The sequence below is a fragment of the Vicia villosa genome, linkage group LG2, assembly GCF_029867415.1.
Source record: "Vicia villosa cultivar HV-30 ecotype Madison, WI linkage group LG2, Vvil1.0, whole genome shotgun sequence".
Lineage (NCBI taxonomy): Eukaryota > Viridiplantae > Streptophyta > Magnoliopsida > Fabales > Fabaceae > Vicia > Vicia villosa.
In genome coordinates, this window is record NC_081181.1 from 215414891 (window position 1) to 215422245 (window position 7355).

The following is a 7355-nucleotide window of genomic DNA, read 5'->3' on the forward strand; positions in this document are numbered from 1 at the left end:
TGCAGTAGAGAGAAATGGAATTCGAGGCTGGCTTCTGGTGGACTTTCGTCGTAGTGCAGGTTATGGGTGGATAGTAGCGACCTCTAATTTTTTTCTATTGGGACAAAATTGGAAAGGGTTAAGGCACCCATTATGGACGATAGTGCATGCTACGAGTGGATAGTAATGGGTTTTTGTTTTTATACTGGAAGCCTTTTCTATGTGCAGTCTTCATGTATTTTCTCCCAATGTTGCTCCAACTTGTCATATATCCTTCTCTTTCATCTAAGACAAGAAAAACAAATATACATAAGTAAAATGCACAAAATAGAGATAAAACTATTTTCAAGAATTGAAGATAAATTACTCTTAATAAACAGTCAAAATGTCATCGATCACCTTCCATCAAAGTTCCCAAAATAAGGTGATTTGTGGTTCTCCTAATTTAGAGACTCCTACATTTTTCTCATAGAGGTTAAGGATGATCCTATTCCTCGTCAAAAATTTTATCCACAACCCATTCTTTCCTGATTGTTTAGACCCACATTTGTAGGTTCTCGTAGATGTCATATATTATTGTTTATATGATAGATCTTGCTAACATTGTGTTATGATAAGGTATTTCTTTATAGGCTTAAATATACAAATCCCCCTGTAGTATTAGGGGAATTTGTTTTTAGACCTGGTAAATTTACAAGCCCCCCTCCCAATTGCCAAGTGTCTTTGAGGATTCACTTATATTTCTCAACAATTTGCTTTTCATTGGATTCGAACTCAGGTAGCTTCGCTCATATATCAAGCACCTAACCACTGGGCTAGCTCTTCTCTATTATAAATTATCACCTCAAAATAAATTAATTTCAAAGCAATAAATCTCCAGATCTACATCATCTTCCCCAATTTTAAAACCCTAATAAATTCTGCAATCTTCTTCTACTTCATTTCCAGCAAAATAACAATAGAGAGCTAGTTAAAATGAAAATGTAATACAATACATAAAATAGCAACAGAAAGAGAAATTCATTTCAATTCCCTCTACAAATTTCTCTTTTTGTCTCTCGGTTCTTCATTATAACATCACTACCACCCATGAATTCCTTTCTTTCTCCAACTTCTCATATCCATTTTATAAAAGTTTCCTCAAATCAATAACACAAACACGACATACCATACATGATTATAGATCAAACATGTTCACAGAAACAACAACAAAAGGATGCGAGGTTGGACTAGCGTGAGGAGGTTGCAAACCGCGAGATTCACTGGAGTCGAGATTCGGTGGATCAGTTTCGGATTCGGTTTAGTGTGGCTTTGCGATTGCAGCGTTATTAATATCACAGAAGAAGTGACGGTGGATCTGAAATTAATGACACAGTGGCGGTGGATCTATTTCGAACTCGGTTTAGTGATTGATTTTAGGCAAAGAAGATTTCTTCGGTGGCTCAGAACCTCAATTTCCCAGGTTAAATTCATACCTCAATCTCATTTCAACATTATGCATATTATTTCCTTCATTTTGATTTTGTGGTTGTTTGTATATGTAACATAATTAATGTGATTTTGTTTCATCCAGGTTTTTCTTTTGTCAGTGTCTACGTTAAATACTCACTAGTATGTTTTAATCCCTTTAAGAAATCGATATGTTTTAATGTAGTTGTAGCATTTTTTATATGGAACTATGAAAGAAATTGATATGTTTTTTATATCTGCAGTTAATGGGAAGATGAAGATGAAACTTTATGAAACAATGTTTCTGAGCAATATTTGGCAGCTTTGTTTCATTATAATAATATATTAGTAGACTATAAAATAAAGTGAAGGAACTAGTCTAGTGGTCAAGCATTTACCCTATTAAGAAAGGAACATGGGTTTGATTCTTGCCTCTGGCAGAGATTTCTCTTAAAATTTCAAAGGTTATAAAAAAAATAAACAATTGACATGTCACTAATTAAAATATGACGTGGATTTAAAAAATATGAAATAATACCATGTGGCAGTTAGGGGTGTATCTGAGGGAATCTGAAAATTGCAAGGGAGCTTTAAAAAAAATCTTTTATAGGGACCTAATGCGAAACTCGCTAATATTAGAGGAGGTGTTGTATATTTAACCCTTCTTTATATGGTAATATGTAGATGGATTATGGTTTTTGGACTGAACCACTATCTATAAAAAATGTATGAGTCGCATTCATCTCAGTCGCGACATTAGTAATGGCCTCCAACTTCATGTAATTCTTGTTCCCGCCTCACTGCTTTAATCATGGTTTGATGATGTATGATGAAACAATACCCTATTTAATGTCATGTCTCAATGTTATTAGACCAATTTTGACCTTGTATGCTCAATCCTCTCGATTTATCATATTCGGACATAATTAGCTTGGGGAGAGGATTGACTACCTTTCCTATTTTATGACTTTGTGCCTTTTGTATAACAACATAATATATAATTGAATAAAATAATATATTTAAATGAGAGATAATAATTTATTATTAAAAAATACACACAAAGTTATCAAAGGCATGTAAGTCAAAGATAGCTGCTCTCTTCCCCATGAAGTTGAGGGGTTCAATTTAACACCCTTGATAATAATATTTATATCAATTTTTTCTATCTTGGTACCATAATGAACCTCTTGCATTTGTTAAATTGTATCAGTTTGATTTTTTTATTTATTTTGATCTTTGTATATATATATATATATATATATATATATATATATATATATATATATATATATATATATATATATATATATATATATATATATATATATATATATATATATAAGGATGGATATATTTATTCCAAGAGTAAGTGTAAAAGACTTACTATAAATCCTAATCATTGATTTTCATTAATCTAATGGTTTTAATTGATTATTTAATCTAATTATTTTTGAAAATATTTTTCTATATAAAAAATTAATTAAAGTCGTTAGATTAACGATAGTCAATGGTTAAGATTTGAAGTAAGTCTTTAATATTTAATCTTGGAGTAAATATATCCCTATACAAATAGTTATTAGAGAAAATAAGAGATTCACCATCAAAATAAAATAAGTTTAAACCGACATCTAATGAGCTATGTGTATTCCACCAAAATACCCTTGTATTTTAAAATTATTTAAAAAAACATGGTTTATTATTGAACGATAATGTAAAACTATTTTATTTTATCGGTGTATATTTATTAAATTTAGTTATTATTAAAATTACTCAATAATATGTATTATATGTAATTTTAATCCCTTCACTTTAAACATTAAAGTTAACAATTTTAATATTTTATAGATATACATATTGCATAGACTAATTTGAATATAAGCTAATTATGTCTGAACTAAAACAAAATACCAATGATCAAAAGAGAAATCAAATATTTTTACAAGATTAAAATTAAACAGGCAAAAATGCAAAGGCCAATATAAAAAACAACATATGTACACTAATCAATTTTAAATACACATAATAAACCATTTTTTATCACAATATTTTTTTCCATATTCTTCATTATTGTCCTTTCTTTTCCTTTTTTTTCATCTCTAAATTATGATTAAGATAATTAAATACTTATTATTCATGATATATATATATATATATATATATATATATATATATATATATATATATATATATATATATATATATATATATATATATATATAATTTTCAGTGATAAATATTTTAGTTTGTAATTTACACATTTATTTTTTAAAAATTAATGATTTTATTTAAAAATTACAATTATAAATTAATTAATTTAAATAAATTTAACAAAACTTTAAATAAAAATTGTTAAACTAAATTTAGTTTTAAATATATTTGAACCCCTGACTCGGGGTCCTAACTTTGCCCTTGCCTTTATGACATGACAAAATAATATTGAAAGATTTATGATAATCGAATTAATTTTTTTTGGAAATAAACACAACCATTTCAATTCCCACTATGATGAAGAAATTTTATTCCATACCCCTATAAGCATTCCCCAATCCTAACAATTTTATAATTTGACCAAAATACCCATGTATAAATTGTAATGTTACAATTTTTTTCTCATTTTAATTCAAGTTTTCAAGTCCATTGAGGAAGTTGAGAGAATTCTTGAAATTTTGTGTACCAGAAGTCTTGTCCTAAAGTTATGTGGTTCATAACACTACATCGGAAGTCTTTCTCCCAATGTTATGGATTGGAAGCTCTAATGTTGCCTAATTGTAATTTTAAGTTGTTATTCATACCCTTCCAACATTTGCATAAGTCACCTATATATTCTCTAACATTTGCTTCGATTTCCAATGAACAGACTCAACCTTAAAATGAAAGAAAACATCAAATAAGGTAGATAAAAAAACTAAAACTAATAAAAATATGTATATATTAGTTGTGGTGTTGGCCAAATATAACACTCGGTTGATCCATGCTCCTACAAATTTAAGCCTGAGAGGAATGAATTGTGTGTCTTTAACATAATGAATGAATCCAACATAATCAATGCATGATTGCTCAAGTTGTTGCAACCGCTGATGATACTCCATCTCATCACTAGCCCATACAAGCTATATTCATAGCGTGTCCATTGCCTCTTGCATATCATTCACATCATATTGCTTGCATCTTGATTAAACTTTTTTTTTGATGTGATATCAACAAAACAAATTAATCGTACTTGGAAACACGACTTCAATTGAATTCATTAAAGTAATATTTCTATCAATGAGAATCACTTGTGGTCTAGTCCCTTCCTTCATAACCAACTATTTTAGCTTATCCAATACCTAACAAAAGTTCTTTGTTTGCTTTGATTTTGTATAGGCAAATACAACAGCAAATGTCAACTCAGTTGAAGTCATACCAACAATTTCAAATGAATGTTTTATGTACTTATTTGTCTTGTATGTGTTGTCCATAATCAACACAGTAGACAAAAAATTTCAACAACTTCACTGAATCTGGATGTGCTCAAAAATATCTCACAACATTTGTGTGATCTCTTCTTCTACTCTAGTAAACATATTTTGCATCATCCATCAATTTAAACAAATAGTGTATCTCAATTCTAGGACCTCTGATCTCTTCTTGTAATTTACTGTTATTTTTATATATTTGTGTTATTTGAATTACATTCATTGGATCCTACTCTAGCAATGAAATCAATACGTGTCTAGGTGGAATACGAAGTTTTGTCTAATCAACAACATGTTTCCTTTCTTTTGAACTTAGACGACTAACAAGCGAATGACCTTCTAATATATCATGTGAGTCGTGGTTGTGAAGTCCTCATTTTACATTAATCTTCCATCCAGAACCATCTTTAGACGATGTTGATCTGATTTTAAATGGACACCCGCATTTTTTAGTCGCACTTTGTGTTGTTCTATCAACTTCCTTGTATTTTTCACCTTTACCATAATCAAATATTAATTTGTTGCTTCTCCCTTTTATTCTCGTTTATGTATCTGAACGTGTAATGATAACTGTTACTTTATGTTTGATTTCAACCTTCTTAATTCATCTTATCACTTCTTCTGGCTTCTGTATCTAAACGAGTAATGATAACAGTTACTTTATGTTTGATTTCAACCTCCTTAATTCACATTATCACTTCTTCTCGTGTATCAAATCTTTCTACAATTAAGAATACTTATGTAGTATCAACTCATATATAGTTTTTATCGTATATCTGTAAAGGGATCTCCATAACTATGAAACATTAAAAAAAATATTTAAAAAATATATACATATCCAAACTTATAAGTTAATTATCCGATGAACAAAATGAAGACTATCATAATGCTTATAACTAGGTTATTCAATGAAGATTATATAATATCAGATAACTTTTGTATAAGTAATCTAGTACACATATAACAATATCGAAATACTTAATCGTAAGTTATTCTATAAAGAAAAATTACAATTATTTGAAATACTTCAATTTCAAAAAACTTAATTATTTGATAAGTAAAAATAGTATAATTAGAATATTTTAAAAAATATAAGGGTGAAGAGATAATAATAGTTGTATGGGGGAAATTTTCCCTACGATGACGATAAAAAAATAGTTGATCCAAACCAAAATATATCTCTAGGAATTCCTTCCTTACAAAATCCAGGCAGCCCCCACAATAACATGTCCTACATGAAAAGAGCATGGCCCACTCCGTACAATCTGATCTGGCAATGCGGCTTTTCCGCTGCTCTTTTTATTTTATCAACCTAACAAATCACTTCTTTTTCTTCCATCTCTTTCATTCCTAGTCATTACTCACTTTAACAAATATTTTATATTTCTTCGTACAAATTTTTAAGAAAGAAGGCACATAGTATTTAAAAAGAAATGTTAAATATATAAATGATGGTTGAGATAGGTGAGTAGACGTAGCAACGGGCGGGTCGGAAATGGTTTTTACTTTTTCTAAACACAAATTTAAATCGTCTCAAATTTAAACGGAAATGAAGAATTAAAATTCAAACAGGTTCGGGTTGAGTTCGGGTTATATTCGGATATCCTCACCCCACTATCTAAAATTAATTTTTTTAATAAAAATATTTATTTTTTCAAAATCAAATTAATAAAATAAAATAATTTTACAAAATTCTATAGATATATTTTAAATATTTTAAATAATAAATACAAATCAAATGGAAAAAACATTGGCCACATATTTAATATTTTAATTTATTAAAAATAAATAATAATGTGTATAATGAAATAGACGGGGCGGGTTCGGGGGTGGATTCGGGTAGATACTAGTGTCCCTATTACCTGACCTGTCCTCATATTTGTAATTGGGAAAATCTAAATTCGAATTCAAACTCAGTCAAAACAAATTTTTTCCATCAATTTTAAAGTTCGAGTGGATACCCGTGAGTATGAGTTTTATTGTCATACTCTGAGCTAATATACTACATAGCAACAATAATAACCAAAAATGAAAGTGGAGTTTGAAGGACAATCGTGGTCCCAAATGACAATAAGGAGATAGATGGTAGTAGTGAATGGTATTGATTGAATGTGATGATGTTTATACTAACTTTGCAAACCCTATTATTAATATAGCTACCCTTAGGTTTGTGACATAAATAAAATATCAAAGGAAGTGATGTTATTTATTTGTAGAGTACGATTAGGTAGGGTATGTAATGTATTATGTAAAAGTGGAATATTAAATGAATGGAATGATGCGGATCTAAGTTAGTAGAACATAGATTCCATGATATGATTTGAGTATTTTATGAAGCAATCAAATTTGATTAAAAATGAGAATAAACAATTGAATGCAATATAATGAATGTTTTTCACTTTCTATTTTTTTTCTTCACTTTTTGTTATATTAGAAAATATCAAGTAGTAAGGAAAATATTGAAAATTT

At 28.8% G+C, this 7355-nt stretch overlaps 1 long non-coding RNA gene across 1 annotated transcript; it reads left to right on the forward strand.

Moving 5' to 3' along the window:
- The first annotated feature begins 629 nt into the window (after nt 1–629).
- Nucleotides 630–2497, forward strand: LOC131648224 (uncharacterized). The gene is made up of 3 exons (XR_009298074.1): nt 630–1441; nt 1553–1590; nt 1692–2497. It is a non-coding gene; the product is annotated as an uncharacterized LOC131648224 (long non-coding RNA).
- The last annotated feature ends 4858 nt before the right edge of the window (nt 2498–7355 follow it).